Here is an 18,175-nt window from a genome sequence, read left to right as displayed (position 1 = left end):
GGATCATCGCACTTCACCGTTTCACATCGAGCATTTCCAATTCTGGTCGTGTGCCTTTGTCCATTTGTATAAAAGAAAAAGAGGCTTGAATGACAGAAGCTCGTGTGTGAGCCCGTATGAACAGCTACCAAGAACAGCCCTCCCCAAACCTGGCCCTTAAAAAACAGAGCCCACATGGCTCTTTGCCTGCGGCTTCTTATTAAGACACCTTCGCGGTTTAAACACTTAAAAAGCGGGCCAAATTAAATGGCAATTAAAAGCGAGTTACACCCGCGTCTGTCTCCAAGGCTCATGATTGCAGTTCGCCATCAGCACACACACACACACAGGAGAGAGAGGGAGAGAGATGGGAGGAGGAGGAGGAGGAGGAGGAGGAGGAGGAGGAGGAGGAGGAGGAGGAGGAGGAGGAGGAAGCGCTTTGGCGGAGAAGAGCCTCCTGTCCTCACTTTCGGTCCTGGCAAGGTCCATTCGTTCAGGAGAGGGGGCTGAGATGGTAAAAGTACACCCAGCACGCAGAGGAAGCCTCTCCTGGGATTGTCCTAAATGTGTACATCAGTAAATATAACCCTTAAATCAGCCTTCAAGCCCATTCCTCCGAATAAAGTAAACAAAGCCCCAGTAGAAGTGGACTGACTGTCCATTCGGACACAAACGCCCAAGGTTTGTCACTTCTCCTCTCCCTTTTCCCTGGCATTCCGCCGCCGCCTTTGCTTTGTGTCTGTGAGCTTGCGGGTCTCTCTCTCCCTCGGTCTATATTCAGCCTTTATGACTGGAACATATATCAAGTGTGTGTGTGTGTGTGTGTGTGTGAGACACAAATCTCATATAAGTTATTTCCTTCAAATGCTGTTATAAAACCCAATGTAATTTTGCCTAGGTTGTCCTAGGGATGCTGGGCTATGAGGGTGGCTTTAATTTCGGATCTAGTGTTTTAAAGAAATCTAGACACCTTCCTGTAATTCCAGTTTCATACTAATCCAGTCCTCTGTTTTGGTCACTATTGGGGAAAAACTAAAGGGGGAAAAAAAAAACACCAAACCAAAACAAAAGCCGAAACTCTGGAGTCAACAAGAAGGAGCACTCACCTATTGAAAAAGAGTAGTTGCAATTAATCTAGATTGCTTTGAGATTTAACTCTTCACAACGATATCTGCCTAAAAAAGGCCCCTTTCGAAAAGATGAGATCCCGCATTAGGTCTGCGAAGGGGCGAAAGAAAGGCTTCCTAAAAGAGTGAAGGCGAAAATGTGTAAAAACGTTGAAAGAACCTACAGTTCCTTATTAGGCGAAGATACAATATTTATTCCTTGTCTCCTGGGATGAAGCTGCTCTATCTATTGTCCTCCCAGTTCTCAGTGCTGATGCTTAATTTTCAAAACTTCTATATTACCAAGGGACCTACGACATCAGCCAAAGAAATACCCAGCAAGTACAAAATCTGATCCGGGGAGCTGCTTTTGTGCAGAGGGGAAAAATTGTTCCTACAGGTTTTTTAAAAGGCTGAATGGTGGAAAAAAGCTGGAGACTCTGCGAAGCCTCTTTGTCTTTAGATAAGAATATTCTCTACACGTGTATATTATATATATGTAGATTCACATCTGGGGGAAAACGGGAAACGCCTGCATTTTTTATTTTTTAATTTTTTTAAAAAAAAGAATTATTGCCAGTTTGATGGTCGGCTTGGTTCTTTCTTGTCCTTTTAAATTTGGAGAAGGGATTTCATCCTGAGCCTCCTTCGGAAGAACCCAAAATGTCAACTACCTTTCCAGGACTCGTCCACGATGCGGAGGTATTGTGTGTGTGTGTGTGTGTGTGTGTGTGTGTAGGAGAGACAGAGAGAGAAACTGTGTGTGTGTGTGTGTGTATGTGTGCTTGTGTGTGCTTATGCATGTGTATGTATGTGTAAGAGAGAGAGAGAGAGAGTTCCTGTGTGTGGTTGTTTCCTTTTCTTTTTTTTTGTTAATTCCACATTGGACCGTTACATTTAATTATAATCCGGCTTCCAGAGAGAACCTCGAGAGAGGAAAGGGCGAAAATACGTTATGACATCTGTCACCAGGAAATGGGGCGAACCCCATTGCCGCATCCAAACGGTTGCCGGGACGGAAAGAGACTTACCGCCCTAAAAAACACGGTGCTAAAATGGAAGGGGCTAAAGAGTAGTACTACTATTGCGAGTGCCGGGGAGGGAGAAGGAGCAATGGGGGGATCCGGGGGCCGAGCAGGGACGGAAGGGACCGCTTTGGAACGGAGAGCCTTCGCCCGAGAAGGGTTTCCAGGCACGTCAGGAGAGAAGGAGAGAGTGAAAGAGAGAGATCCAGGGATCCGGGGATCCGGGGGATGGAACCCATCTGAGGGCAGCCCTACTGGACGTGGAGGGTTTAGGTTTAGTTGGGGGCACTTTCTCCGGCCAACAGCCCAGCAGGCATCAGCATCAGCATCAGGTGGATTTCCAGGCGGTGTGTTGCCTCCTGGCTGTGGCTTTGGTACCAGGGACATGGGGGGAGGGGGGGTCCTCCTCTCTCGCTTCCTCGGGTTTTGGGTTTTTAACACCTAGGAGCTCACCCCCTAGCCCTGCCTGTCGGGTGGCGGCATTGCGGAGGCGAGCCTCTGGGAGGGCGGCCCGGGGGCTCTTCCCCGATGCCGAGCCGGCCCTGCTGGCTTTCTTACTACTCCCTGTTCCCTTCTGCCTGTCCAGATCCGCCATGACGGCTCCAACAGCTACCGCTTGATGCAGCTAGGCTGCCTGGAGTCGGTGGCCAACTCCAGCGTCGGCCTACTCGTCCTCCTCGCCCCCTCGCCTACTCCGCCACCGGCACGGACTTCGCCTCGCCCTACTTCTCCGCCAACCACCAGTACACCCCGCTCCACCACCAGTCCTTCCACTACGAGTTCCAGCACGGCACCCGGCCGTCAACCCGGACGCCTACTCCCTCAACTCCCTCCACCACTCCCAGCAGTTACTACCAGCAGATCCACCATGGCGAGCCCGCAGACTTCCTCAACCTCCACAACGCCCGGGCCCCTCAAGTCCTCCTGCCTCGACGAGCAGCGCCGGGAGCTGGGCTGCCTCGACGCCTACCGACGCCACGACCTCTCCTCATGAGCCACGGCTCCCAGTACGGCGTCCACCCGGACCAGAGGGCTCCTGCCCGGACCCAGCCTCGGCCTGGCCGCCTCCGGGCCCGACGAACTCCAGGTAAAGCCCCGAGGGAAAGGCCGGCTGCCCCGGGCCCCTTCACCTCCTCCTCAAGGCCTGGCAAGGGAGGCAGAGAGGCCCTGCGGTCCACGACGGGATGAACACAGGCGGAGGAGGAAGGGGGCTCCCGTCGGTGCAGCTATACAGAGGGCGGGAGGGGGGACTTGTGTGTGTAAGAAATCGGCCTAAAACGCCATCCATCCTTCCTTCCAGGCCTTTGCCCCTCACTGCCCACCTCTCCCCACCTCCAAACCTGGCTTCCTTTCTCTCCTTCCGCACCATCTTCCAGTTTTGCAAAGATGGAGTCAAAGTTTATTAGTGTGGGGTTTTTAAGGGGGAGTTGGGGGGGGGGTTTCCCAGCTTTGTGGCCCTGTTCTAGAAGTGTTTATTCCTGCATCTGTGGCATCTGGCATCTTCAGAGAAATCTTCTCTGCATCTTCTCTGAAAATGCATCTTCTCTGAAGATGCCAGCCACAGATCTTTGGCGAAACGTCAGGAACAAATTCTTCTAGAACAGGGCCACAAAGCCTGAAAAACCGACCAAAAAAAAACTATAGATGCCTGCCATGAAAGCCTTCGACTTCACAAACCACGAAGAATTCAACTGGGCGGGTTGAGTATTCAGCCCTTTCCGCCGGTCGGGCCTGGAGTTATAGGGAAGCACCTTAAGGCGGCTTCTTTCTTGTCTTTTCCAAGCCCGATATCTCTAAATTCAGACTCCGCTTCTCCAGACATCTTTTCAAGGGGGAAGAGGCGAAGGAAGGCATGCTTTAGCATTGCTCTCAGAGCCTCCCGTGTTTGTACAGCTAAAAATCTTGTGTTTCTGTCTGTGTTTGTGGCGGGGCTGGAGCTGGAGCTCTCACTGAAGGGAAGGGCCTCCCGCGCGCAGACCTTGTACCATCTACACCAGAATAAAATAAATTGGGCCCAGAAAGAAGAAATCCCTAAAACATGACTTTCTGCACTGAAACCCACCCACTAATTTCCTCCGCTTCTGTATCTCTCCCCCTTCCCCCCCCCACCCTCCTCATTTCCAACAAGGTTCTCCTTCTGTCCCTTCTTCCAAATCTGCCATTCACTATTTAGCTTCAATAAGACCTATCCCCCCCACGCTTTATAACCACGTCTGCTGCTGATTTTTTAGCTGTACTTTTTCCCCCTTCCTACACCCGGCACAAAGCCTTGTATTTTTTCCCCGAAAGGAGGGATTAGAGACGTTTGCAAGGCTACACACAATGCCTAAATCCTGTGCAAAAAGCACCATAGTTTATCCAATTTTCGACTTAGTGCCATTCAAGTGGTCACTTATGCAATGTCGTCCGACCAAACAACGCGTCCCCCCCCCCGCACCCCTCCCCTTCTTCTGGCCCAGAGCTAGACAGCGGGTTCATTTTTAAGAATCATTTCTAATAAATCAGGATTGTTATTTCACTTCCAAGTTTTAGACGGGTATCTGTTGGTTTTGTTTTAAAGTGTCAAAATGGAATTGTGTGAAGGGCAAGGAGTGGAGGAACAACGTCGGCCCAGGGATTACTAGCGAACTAGTTTTCCAGCCTTTTTGTTTCCCCCTCCGCCGGGGCACGCCACGCCACGCCAGCCCCCCCGACTCCCACTTCCTTCATCAACATATGCCTCATTGCTGATGCAACAAATGTAAATATACTTCCCTCTGCCCAGAATGTTAAGTGAAAGTCCAATAGTTTGGAAGGCTGTTTAAGTCAGCCTAACAGATGCAAGGAGTCTTGGCTATCTTTGAGGTCGCTAAAAAGATTTTCCATGGCCAACAAAGGAAACTGTCACACCTTTTCCCATCACCGCTTTAATTTATGCTCAGTCGCCCCGTTTTTGTCCATATTGATTTCATAATCACTTTAAAGCAGAACACTTAAACTCAAAAGAGACCTTGGAAACGGGTTTTTTTCCCCCTCGCCCCGCATCAATATGGCGAAAGGAGGGCGAAGGCTGCAAAGGTTGTTTTTGTCAAGTGGAGGGGCTCTCTTATTATTGTTATTATTATGCACCGGCCCTTTCTCCCCATGTACTTAACTCTTCACGGGCTGTTGAGTAGGTTAACACCCTTCGAGGCCCCTTTCATGTCCAATACCTCGTTTGTTTGTAAAGGAAAATGCGTCTTTTGACACAGCTACACCGGACAAAGGGATTCAGGGGCTGCGTTGGCAAGAATGCACAAACACACAGAAAGGGAGAAAAATGTTTGGGGGTCTTTGTTTGTTTGTTTTTGAGGTTTCCAGAGCATGGATCAGCTGTCTGCTTCATCCAGAGAGTCAGGAGCATTTTGACGGGAAAAATGCTTGCCTTGCAAGCCAGCAGCAAAACCCGCCATCGGTTTTTTTCCCCCCTTTTATAGTTTTAGTCCAGAACAGTTTCACCCAGGAAACGTGCACATGCATCGGAGTGCTTGTCCCTCACTTCCCATTTATGAGAAGATGGACTGTCTAGGGCTGCATCCACACTGGAAAAATAACCCGGTTTGGTACCGCTTTAACTCTTTTTCTGGCTCAAGGCTCTGCTCCACTCTGGGGCCACAACAAACTCCAACTCCCAGAAGTCCATAGCCTTGAGCCAGGGCAGTTCGAGCGATGCCAAACGGGTTATTTCTCCAGTGTAGATGCAGCCTAATGTCTTCTCTTTCCTTTTGGTTCCGAGTCTCTACAAATCGCCTTTAATCCCCTAACACCAAAATAGCACTTTGGACCTTTTTAAAAATCTCTAGTCATTATTTTTGCTTAGATGTCTGCCTGTCGGGCAGACAAAAGACCGCTGTATCTGACTGGGGTTGTTAGCTTTGCAAAGGAGTGGCCCTCTCTCCTAAATGCCTGAAATATACAATGCCACAGTGCGGACGCCACAACAAACCCGGCTCCGTCTACCAAGCCCTGTCTCGCACCTTTTGCAGATTCCTATATCTAACCTTGTTTTTATTTTCTTTATTCAAGGGCTCCGTGGAAGCCCAGTGTGGGCTAGTCTTGAATGGCCAAGGTGGGGTGATAAGGAGAGGTAAGCAAGCTCCGAAACCATGCTTTCGCTTCTTATTCTAATAGACACGTGTTTTACACGCTTTCAGTATTCTGCATTTATCGTGGATCGCCAATGAGTCCTAAATACAAGGGGGGAAATCCTGTCTCTATAATGAATGAGAGTCCTGGTCTGGTTTTATATTCTCCCCCCCCCCCCAAACCCTCCTCAAAATGTTGTAAGAAATTCCTAACCACTATTTGGAAAGACCAGGAAGCCTTTAAGCAACCGCACTCTTCTGAAGGAGTTTCAGACTTGAACTGAGCCTTTGTTAAATGAGAAATAACATGTTTAGGTTTTTTGTGGGTTTTTCAGGCTATGTGGTCATGTTCTAGAAGAGTTTGGTTTCGCCATCTGGCATCTTCATCTCTTCCCACTTCTTCCCACAAAAAACTATAGATGCCGGCCATAAAAGCCTTCGACTTCACAATAACATGTTTATTGAGATGTTCAAAAACCAAAGGCAAACCCTGTTCTCTGATCGTGGGAATCCGATTTCTTCATCACCTTTGCATTCACCTTTCCATCTCCGCCCCCCCCCCCCTTCCCTAAATGTTTTCTAACTTTGCCGTTAAAACAATTTGCATGGAGAAAAGGAAAAAGCTTTCAATCGCAAGGAACAATTTTTGTTCAAAAACAGAAACGTAAAGAATAAAAATAAAATTAAAAATCTAGGTGATCAGAAAGGCTATCCTTATCATCCTGGAGGGAAGTTTATCACCCGCCGTTAACCCTTAATTCCGAGGCTAAGCGCCTCAGGGCTGGCGGGGTGCTATCTCCTTATTTCCTTTTGAGAATCAGAACTAGATTAGAGGAGGGACAGCAATGCCATCCCTGTAGTAGCTAACTCCCTGCCTGGCCTCTCCCTTCTCGTTGTGGTTGTTTGTCGTTTCAGACTTATGGCAACCCTATGGCGACCTTATCATGGGGGTTTCTGGGGCTGGGAATGTGTGACTCGCATACTCAGGACAACAACAGTGACAAAGAACAAAACTTTACTCAGACTTTGAGGAACACGGGGAGAAAGAATATAATATTGAAATATTATTGAATATTTATTGAATAAAATAAATAGTGAAACAATGAAAGGACGGCTTTGGTCCCTCCATCTACCACAGACAGAACTGCTAAAACCAGTGATAGGGTTCTCTAAAGGCATTGAATTGATGTGTCCAAATCGTTATCTCTGAGAAAATGGATAAATACTTTGCTTTGTATCATAGATTTAAGTATTTATTTATTTTTAGTCTGAATGGTTTAACATAAACACCCAAGACCCATTATTTGAGAATGAATTCAGCAAAACAGAGGATTTTCAATGGAGTAAAACAGGTCTAACTCAGAATGAGAGTACATCTGGTCCCCCCCCCCCCAAAAAAAAACTTCTTAGCCAAATTTGGACCTCTGCTAAAATGGAGTGGGAACTCAAATTGTGTTTTTGACTATAATTTAGCGTTTTGTTCTACCGCTAGCATAATTGATTTTATTTTAGTTATATTTCAGCCTAGAGTGAGCCAAAATTAACAAAAGGGGACTCCTTAGTCTTCATTGATAGTTTGCGTATTGATCCAGGTGCCCTAGACTTTATTTCAGAGGAAGGCAGTAACAAAGCACTTCTGAGTAGCCCTTGTTTATGACAAGCCTGTGAAATTCATGGCGTGGTCGCCATAAGTCCACAGGCGAATTCAAGGCACACGCGTTCACACGGCAGGCGGGCAAACAAGGGAGTCGTCTGAGGCCAAGGGGACGGCCGCTTTGCCGAAGCCGGGATTCAGCACTAGAGACATGGACAGCGCTTTGGTCACGGCGGCAGGGAAAGTGGGGTCTGGTTGTCAAAAACGAGAGCTGGGTTGTTGTTTTTTTATCTAAGGCAGAAATAATCCGGTTGGAGCGTGTCCAAAGGAGGGCGATTAAAGTAGTGAAGGGTCTGGAAACCATGTCCTATGAGGAACGACTTAGGGAGCTGGGGATGATTAGCCTGGAGAAGAGAAGGTTAAGAGGTGATATGATAGCCCTGTTTAAATACTTGAAGGGATGTCATATTGAGGAGGGAGCAAGCTTGTTTTCTGCTGCTCCAGAGAACAGGACCTGGAACAATGGAAAAGAGATTCCACCTCAACATTAGGAAGAACTTCCTGACCGTCAGAGCTGTTCAATAGTGGAACAGACTCCGGCAAAGTGTAGTGGAGTTTCCTTCTTTGGAGGTATTTAAACAGAGGATGGATGGCCACCTGTCAGGGATGCTTTGATTGAGATTTCCTGCATGGCAAGGGGTTGGACTGGATGGCCCTTGTGGTCTCTTCCAACTGTACAATTCTATGGTTTGACACCTCTTTAACTGCCTTGGCTCAATGCTAGGTGACTACTCTGGGGCCACAACAAGTTCCAATCCCCAGAGACCCCTAGCATTGAGCCAAGGCAGTTAACGCGGTGTCAACCAGGTTATTTCTGCAGTGTAGTTGCATCCTAACTTTAGGCCATAGACTCCTTCTTTGGGAGTAACAGAAAGGCTAGTATATTTTGTATCTACGCCCCAGCCACAAATTGTTAGAAACAGATACTGTAATATCAACCAACACCACCTCAAACCAGATTTTCTCCATTCCACAGGATTTTACAACAGTCATTCTTTCCCTTCCATTTCTGCAAGGCTTTTTGGAGGGAGCCTTAGATCAGGTCTGAGAGGAGGGCGTTGTAAGGTCCTTGACTCTTGCCATATATGATTATTCATGTGTAATTCATAAAAACAGCAAGTTGGGTGTGTGGAATTAAAAGGTTTAGAAGAGACGAAAATTAGATAGACATCTTTTTAGAGGAGCTGGCAAACGAAAAAAAGAATCAATTTCTCTGTGCTAAACTCACGAGAGAAAGAGAGAGAGAGAGAGAGAGAGGTTGGCAATACCTCCAGCCCTCTCATCCCGACAATTCTCTTCCCGCCTCCATTTGAGGAAGTGGGGGACTTTGGTTTTTGTGTGTGTTTGTTTTGCTCTTGTTTTTGTTTTTAGTTTCTTGGAATTTAAGTAATGTTTATAATAAACAAGATATTGGGGGCTGCATAGTTACTGAAGACAGAGGCCAGGCTTCCAGCAATTGTGAAGAGAGTTTCTTGCTCGCTCGCTTTCCCTGTGCATCTCTCTCTCTCTCTCTCTCTCTCTCTCTCTCTCTCTCTCTCTCTCTCTCTCTCTCTGTATGTTCTGTTTGACTGGAATCTAATCTCGCATCTGAAGCCTTTTTTTTCTTTATCTAGTTCTTTGTATGCGATTTCTCCCAGCTCTTCCCCCCCCCCTCATAAGAAGCTCCCAATTACCTGAGTGACTGCTTGTAGTTTTAAAAGAGCAAGTGTACTCTCCCACCGTCCCTCCCTCCCGCCCCCTCGATTTTTCAAACGGAGTTCGAGTTATTCAAGGATTTAAAGATTGATAGTAAAAAGAAAAATCCAGCATGAAAATGTTGCTAAAGCGTCTTTCTTGACTAATCTTAAGAGCTGAGCGGCTCCTGCAGTCAGAGCCATCCACCTCTTAGGGAAACGCTGGAGGTATATCAAAGACAAACGGATACGTTTCACAGCTATACTCAAAATACCTAAATAAACATTTGGTCCGACTTGAAGGGGGGGGGGGCTGTTGGTGCTAAAGAAGAAGGCTGAGCGCTGTTCCTCGAAATCAAGCTGGCCTCCGGCATCAATAAAAATAGATTAAGCCAGGATTCCCGAATAATTTAACTGTCTTGTGTCTTAAGAAGGAAGGAAGGAGAAAGACTCGACTTAGATGTATGAAAGAAAAGAAAATTACGAAGGAAGGAAGGAAGGAAGGAAGGAAGGAAGGAAGGAAGGAGAAAGACTCGACTTAGATGTATGAAAGAAAAGAAAATTAGGAAGGAAGGAAAGAAGGAAGGAAGGAAGGAAGGAAGGAAGGAAGGAGAAAGACCCGACTTCTGACAGATGTATGAAAGAAAAGAAAAAGAGGAAAGAAGGAAGGAATTTCATTGAGTGAAGAAACGGGAGGCAGACAAAACTGGTTTCGTAAATCAGGATTTTCTCATTCCAAAGAACAGAAGAAGAAAAGAAGAGTGTAGTGCTCTGGGTGTTTGACTTTCTCTGGAGACCAGGGCTGAAATCCCTGCTCTGTCGTAGAAACCGCTGGGTGATCTTGGGCAAGTCGCACTCTCTCAGCAGCAGAAGGCAAAGCTAAAAACCTTCTGCCCAAATCTTATCAAGAAAACCCCGGGATGGGTTCACCTTTAGGGTTGCCATAAGTCAGAAACGACTTGAAGGCATCCCACCGCCGCCGCCGCCACAAACCCGGTTTCTCTCGTTCCAAGAGAAAAGAAGAAACCTGTGGGCGAGGATGGAATTTGACTCTAGGTGGGGACTTGACAAAGAGGAAGGAAGCTCTGGTGCACACTTAGAGAGCAGTCACCCACAGAAGGAGAAGGAAGTTGCCCTTCGCCCTCCCGTCCCTTGCTCCTGCCGCCAGGACTCTCCTTCTGGGCCCGCAAGAGGCATTCAGACGAGCTTTCTCTTCGCCACGGAGGGAGCAGGAGCGGCCTGGCCCAGGCGAGGCTGGGGCGTTTGGGGCCTCTACTTGGCTTTTTCAGAAGTCCAGTCTTTCTCCTTCCTTCCTTGGCCAAAGCGCGGGTCTCTTCTTCTTCTTCTTCTCCGTCTCCTCCTCCTCCTTCTTCTTCTTCCTGCTCCTCCTCTTCTTCTTCCTCTTCTTCTCTTTTCCCTCCTCCTTCTCCTCCTTTTCTTTTTCCTCCTCCTCTTCTTCTTCCTCTTCTTCTCCTTTTCTTCCTCCTCTTCCTTTTCTTCTTGCGTGGCCTCGGGTGGCGGTCGGGGCTGGCGAGGAGCTCATTCCCAGCCGGGGCCCTTCTTTGCCGGGGATCCGGGGGCCGGGCTCCCACCGCCATCACTTCCAGTTAATGGTGTGCAGGATTTCGCCCGGAGCTTCGCTCCTCGCCCCATCACAACCAATAATCTTTACTTTACCTACTGCGAGCGTATCGATAGCTTCTCTTGCCTCAGGCGCCCGCTTTGATATGGTAATCTTTCCGAGGGCCCAAATTCTGCAGAGATCATATTAATGTTGTACATACAGGCGAGTGCAGCTTCGCCTTAAAAGTTGAATATTCAGATCGGCCTTTTCAAAAGGAATCACTTGCCGAAGAGAGGGATTTGCTCTTTCTGGGCGTTGCCTGCGATTTTTAATCGGGAGAAGGAGGAGGGGAGACATAGCCTTACCCCATTGCCACGCTCTCCCCCCATCCTCGGTTCGTTAGAAACTAGTTTTCTATAGCAGCAACTTATTTGTAGTCGTGAATCTTTAGCCTGCTTGATTATGACTTTTAAAATCGTGTCCACTTTGTTGAGTCCCCTGCATGGGGGGGATCCGGGGTCAGGACCAGTGGCTTCCTTGCTAAATATTTTGGGAGTCTTAAAAAAGGAGGCGGGCGGAGAGACAACACTGTGACACTTGGCCCTCTTGTGTCGTTGTGGGAAGTGGCAAACTCCGCACCCCCCGAAAAGGTAGAGAAAGAGAGAGAGAGAGAGAGAGAGAGAGGCAGGCAGCACCCGGCTCTTGTTTGGCTTTGTGATCATCCATCTTTCCCTGCCCGAGGCTAATTTCAGAAGCTTAAATACTGCTATCGCCTCTGGGCCATGAAGAGAAAAAGGGGGCCTGGGCTATCTATCGGCAATCTCTCTTTCCCGATTGCCCTTGGCAACGTGAAATACAAACTACTTTGAATCAAAACATTTTTGGGGGAATTAATATGATCTGAACCCTTCCCGTTTTAAGAGATCTTGAGTTTGTCAAACCGCTTAGAGGTGACTGACATGAGAAGGCTGAGGCATTAAATGCCGAGCTAGGAACATTGTCAGATCTTATTTGATTAAAATAAATAAATAAATAAATAAATAAATAAATAAATAAATAAGAGGCTCTTAAAAGCCAGAGCATCAGTCACCCAAAAGCAGCCCAGCCAATAGAGGGCCGCGGCAGGCGTCCCTCTTCGCTGCCTTTTTATGTGTTTACTTAAGGCGCTGCCTATCACTCGGTTTGATCGCGGGCCTTTGATCGGCAATTTTAATTTCAGGCACTTAATGATGAAACTGGAGCCTAATGATTCATTCATTCGATGCTGGCGGGGGCCGGGGAGGAAAGGGAGTTTTTTTAAGCAGGGGGAGGGAGGCGCCAGGGGGAAAACGAGCTAAGACCAAACATTATAATTTAAAAAAGAACAACAACCAAAAAAAGCCTCCAACTTTTGCGTTCCCTGTCAAAACACACCACGCCGCATATGTTGTGTTAGGATAGAGTCTGCTCTCACCGGGTATATAGAGAACAGGGAATTAGGAAGAGAAGCCAGATGGGACAGAAGAGAGCGGGGCTCCGTTTGTTTTAAACGTAAACGCCGAAACAGAAGGTAAAAACCTGAAGGGAATTGGTTCGTACTGTATTTTCTGGCAGATGATTCTTCAGATCAGAGCAGGGAAAAAGATAAGAAGGGGAAGACGGCACAGGAGAGGGCAGGGCGTGTTGACGGATCACATTCATCCGCTGGTTATTCCCCCCAAAAATAATGACATGTTGTGTTTGAGAGATGGGTAGGGCAGCGGCCAATGGAAGCAAAAGTGCTGGACTTTCTCAGCTCCAGTTTGCCCCAAGTCTAGGCATCGTGCTTACTCCGAAGTTAGTTCCACCGAGTCCAGTCTGGGCCCAGGGAGGAAGGGGGCTCGACTGGATGGCCCTTGTGGTCTTCTCCAACTCTATGATTCTATGACTCTATTGTTTCCTGGCATGGAATGAATATTTTTTTTTCCCTGTAGCTTGGATCCATTGCTCTGTGTCCTAATTTCTGGAGCAGCAGACAACAGCTTTCTCCACCCTCAATATGACATTCAAATATTTAACCTTAGCTATCATGTCACTCCTTAACCCCATGCAAGCTACAGGAAAAGAGATGACACCTCCACATTAGGAGGAACTTCCTGAGAGTGAGAGCTGTTCGATAGTGGAACACATAATGGTGGAATCTACTTCTTCGGAGGTCTTTAAACAGAGGCTGGGTGGTCATCTGTCGGGGGTGCTTTGAGTTCCTAAATGGCGGGGGGGGGGTTGGACTGGATGGCCCTTGAGATCTCTTCCAAATCTATGATTCTATGATTCTTTCTGCTGCGCTCCCCTTCCCTTTCCGTTTGGTTTCCTTGCACCTCTTCGCTTCCTCTCGGTCCAGTTCTTGCTGCTTTCCGGTCCAGCTCAGCCCTTCTGAGCAGAAAGGCCGACGGCGGCCCCGGTTCCTTCAGCCTCTGGCTGCCCTCATACCCTCCTTGATCGCCCCTTCTCCCTCGCTGTCCCGGGCTCCTGACCGCCCTTCTGCCTCCAGCCTCCGGCTCTTCCTCACCCTCAGGCGTCTTCTCTGCTTGGACCACCTGCAGCCCAACAGAAAGGGCACCGCATCCTAGAAAAAACCTGCAGGGCTTCGGAAAGCAAAACTGGTGGCTCCTGGGCGACTACTGGGACGGAAGGAGCTGCAGACATTCGCTTGGAGAAAGCCATAGAGCCCCCCCCCCCCCGGTCATGCAGGCCCCCTTCTCTCCCTCCTCCGACCCCCCAATCTACGGATTCCCCCCTCCCTCCCTTCAGCTCTTATCTGATCTTGATAATCCCATAACATGTATAATTTGCCCTTAATGTGTTGTCATTAACGCTGCTGTCTGGTCTTTCTTTCTTTCTGCCTTGCTTGCTTTTCTTTTCTTTCTTTTTTCTTCTTCCAGGAAGCAATTTGAGTCCCATTAAAAAGCCTTAATGGGCTTGTTTAATTAATAGCTCCAGCCGAGCTGATTGCGAATGGAGTCACAACAATAAGAGGGGAGGCTGGGGAGAGGGGAGGGGGCAGAAAGAGAGACAAGGAAGGAAGGGAGAAAGGAAGGAGGGAAGGGCCGGGCCTTCCATGGAGAAGCCACCCGACGGGGGAGCCCCCTAATCCTCCTCCTCCTGCTGCTGCTGCTGAGCTTTCCGGGGGCTCACAGCTGGGGAGAGGGGGGGGGGTCTGGAGGCTCGGCTTGGCTGGGAGATTAGCGGCAGGGGCCTGGCCAGTTGCCTCTGCTCAGACCCGGTTCTCACGGGAGAGTCTGGCTCCGTCCCACGGAGAGGACGGCGACCACCCGTTTCCCCTTCACTTCTGCCGCCCTCCTTCCAAGGGCCTTAAGAGTCGCCCTTCACTTTCCGTCAGGTCCTCTGCATGCTTCTGTGGAAGGAAGGAAGGAAGGAAGGAAGGAAGGAAGGAAGGAAGGCCCGCTGTGTTTCTCTGGGGGCTTTGTTGCCAAGGAGTGGCTTCAGTGCCTCGGTTCTCTCGGCCTCCTCAGGGCCCAAAGACCAGGGCTAGGACACTGCAACCTGCCCCATTCCGGAGAGATTCGGCTCCGAAGGTTCCTCAAGCAACAGCTGGCTCTCCAAAGCGACCTCCTCCTGGACCTTTTGTCGGCCAGGGAAGGAATAGTGTTTTGTTTTTAATGTTGTAACCCACCTTGATTCCCCCGTGAAAAGGCGGCTATAAATACATTATTATTATTATTATTATTATTATTATTAAAGGAGGGGGAGTTGTGAGCCTTCACTCCTTTCCAGCTTAGGGAGACCCTATCGCGGATTTTTTGGGGGGCAATATTTCTTTAGAGGGGGTTCGCCCGTGCCTCCCTCGGAGGCTGAGAGAGTGTGACTCGCCCAAGGTTACCCAGTGGAATTTGAACTTTGTTCTCCAGAGTCGTAGAGCAGCGCTGAAACCACTCCAGAGAGAGACATACACTTTATTCAGAAAACTTCATGATTCTCTTCCCTGTTTTTTTTTTTTTAAAATCTCATATAATATATATTAAATTAAAATGAAGAAAAATCCCTAAAACTCTTACCGATGCTTAGCTAAAAGCATTGGTAAGATTGGTAAGATGGGAATCTTACCAATGCTTAGGTAAAAGCTTCTCCATGCTGTGTTAAAAATGCAACCGACCTGAGATTGACTATATAAACATCTATGGGGATTTTTAAAAATTTAAAATAATAATAATAATAATAATAATGTGTGTGTGTGTGTGTGTTCTCCAAACTGTGTTAAAAATACAACTGACCTGGGATTGACTATATAAAAACACACATATTAATTTTTTTAAAATTCCCATATACTGTGTGTGTATATATATATATATATATATATGGGGATATTTTTTAAAAAAATTAATATGTATGTTTTTATATAATCAGTCCCAGGTCGGTCGTATTTTTAACAGAGCTTGGGAAAGCTTTCATCTGAGCATAAGCGTTTTAGGGATTTTTCTCCTTTTTAATTCAGGTATTTTTTGGTGGCGGGCAGGATAATAAAAATTGCTAGGACATAGCACTGGGTTCCTCCTTTTAAGAAAGCAAGGAAGAGAGAAACAGACTTTCAACACAATCTGAAATTCAGCATTGCCATACAAATATTACAGAGAAGCTTCCACACGCACAGTTTCTATGAATAGAAGAAAGGGCACCCCAAAACCATTTCTTTTAAACTGTCCTGCTCTGCTTCTCTTATCCAGAGCCAGCCGCAAGCGAGGTCCTGCGCAAACGGAGGGGAAAGCCTCCTGGGCCTGATCCCGTCTTTAACATCTACAGTCGCTGCATAGACCTTGCTGCTCACCGCCCCTTCCCTTACAGCCTATATGGGAGTGGGATTTCTTTACCAAAGGTTTCCACAGGCCCTAAAAGTGTAGACAACTTTCTGTAGATTGCATCCATTGCGTGAAGTCTAGAACCCTGGCAGCCACTGGAATTTAACCGAGAGAAAGAATTAGCTTCTTTAAGACGGAAGCGTTACTTTGGCTCCGGTGGATGCCACTGCCATTGATTCCATCAGGAGGAGAATGAAAGAGGACTAAAGCACAATTTCAATTGAAACAAGTGTGTGTGTGTGTGTGGGGTGTGTGTGTGTACTTAAATAGATGAGCGCGGTGCTGCCATGGTCTTCACAACCACACAACTGCAGTTCACAACTTTGCGGGGTTTTCCTTCTCTGTCGATCTTGCAGAGACCTACCCACTCACCCATTTTCTTGTTGTCGTCAACCTTTATCATCAGGTTGATCTGATGTTCAGCACAAAGAGCTTCCGCCAGTTTGACATACAGTGAGTGAGAAGGCTGCGATCCTAAAGAGGGGTCCGGGTGGGATCAGGGGAGGAGACCCTCTTTCAGGACAGCAAAGAGGTGTTCTGTATTCCAGGGATTGTGTGTGTGTGTGTGGGGGGGGGGGCTATGGTTGGTCCCTCCTGTCACTGGCTAAGGGCAGCTTTCACAACCCTCCCCATCTGCCCCCTTGCCCCTTTCCTCCAGATCTTGGCATTCCGGATCAACTGGGCTCATTTCTGGAGCCAATGCGGCGGGAATCCGCCTCTAGAAGGTCTGCACCTGGAGCCTGGGACCCAGGGGCTTCCTCCTGCCTTGGGAAAGAGTTTCTGGGGGGAAGCCCCGAAGGACTGGGGGGCCCTGGCCAGTTCCCCCCCTTCCCGAGCCAAGCAGGCCTCCCTATTCGGATAGCGATTGCACTGATTGCAAATGAACTTCCCAAGGGCCACCAAAGGCTAAATACACTTGTCCCTCCATATTCGCTGGGTTTAGGGGCACAAGACCCCCGTGAATATGAAAAAACCGCAAATAACAAAACACATGTTTTTACCTGAGAGGACACCTCTCTGGGAATCTCTAGGTCCTCCAGGGCAACTCTGTGGTCAATGTCTGCCAGAATTTGACCATAGAGCTGCACTGGAGGAGCTACAAATCCCTAGTAGAGTATTCTCTCTAGCAATCTCTCGGTCCTTCAGTGCAACCTTTAGTTAAAGTTGAACACAGAGTTGCACTGGAGGACCTAGATATTCCTAGAGAGAACATATTAATCAAATCCGTAAATAATCAAATCCACAAATATCAAATCCGCAAATATGGAGGGGTGAGTGTACTTTGGAAATCTCTTGTGCTTTCAACCATAGGCAGAAAGCACAATATAGAGGCGGGTGGGAGTTGTTGGATGTTTTGTTTTGTTTTTTACTGCTTAGTAGTAGGATTTGACTCAAGGATGCTGGTTTCCAGCTTGACTATAACAGCCCGATTCCTGGTCATTCGCCTTGAACCGCAGGCCAGATGGTTAGAATCAAGGAAAGAGACCCCAGGCCCTGAGCAGAGAGAACCATAGAATCGTAGAGTTGGAAGAGACCACTAGGGCCATCCAGTCCAACCCCCTGCCATGCAGGAAATCCCAATCAAAGCATACCCGACAGATGGCCATCCAGCCTCTGCTTGAAGACCTCCAAGGAAGGAGACTCCACTACACTCCGGGGGAGTTTGTTCCACTGTCGAACAGCCCTTACTGTCAGGAAGTTCCTCCTAATGTTGAGGTGGAATTTCTTTTCCTGTAGCTTGCATCCATTGCTCCGGGTCCTAGTCTCTGGAGCAGCAGAAAACAAGCTTGCTCCCTCCTCAGTCTGACACCCCTTCAAATATTTAAACAGGACTATCATAGAGGACAAGGGGGGCTTGGAGATGTCCCATCCATGGGCTTTGCTTGAGTCTAGGGCAGTTAACTAGAGTTTGATCTCACGTACTTAGCTGTGTGGATTCAGCAATTGATTCCGTGGATTTGCTCCCGTTGGAACTAAAGATTCCCGGCAAGAGCTGAGCCCTGACTCGTCTTTGGAGATGGCGGTTTTGAGACAATAGTGTTTTGCATGAGCAGAAATTCTATTCCGGGGGGGGGGGGGGGGGGGAGAGATATAAAATCATTCAATCAATCCTTTTCAAGAGTTTCTACCTCCTCCTGTATTCCATCCAATATCCTCTTCCTGCTCTTCCTCACTTCCCAGGAATGGCTTTTTCAAAGTCCTGGGATTTGGTGGGGAGAAAGGCACCATCAAAAGCCCT

At 48.0% G+C, this 18,175-nt stretch overlaps 1 pseudogene across 1 annotated transcript in view; it reads left to right on the top strand.

The window, feature by feature from the left end:
- The first annotated feature begins 1,717 nt into the window (after positions 1-1,717).
- The window catches only part of LOC149313464 (transcription factor AP-2-delta-like), a 62,742-nt pseudogene continuing 46,284 nt past the window's right edge, over positions 1,718-18,175 (top strand). The window contains exons 1-3 of the transcript XR_016280828.1: positions 1,718-1,787; positions 2,697-3,197; positions 6,155-6,215. The product of XR_016280828.1 is annotated as a transcription factor AP-2-delta-like (transcript). The remainder of the gene's footprint in view (positions 1,788-2,696; positions 3,198-6,154; positions 6,216-18,175) is intronic.

This window comes from Sceloporus occidentalis, unplaced genomic scaffold (genome assembly GCF_023333645.1).
Source record: "Sceloporus occidentalis isolate IW3139 unplaced genomic scaffold, rSceOcc1.0.p SCAF_4, whole genome shotgun sequence".
Classification (NCBI taxonomy): domain Eukaryota; kingdom Metazoa; phylum Chordata; class Lepidosauria; order Squamata; family Phrynosomatidae; genus Sceloporus; species Sceloporus occidentalis.
Note: the sequence above shows the minus strand (reverse complement) of the source record. Positions and strands in the feature narration are given on the sequence as shown.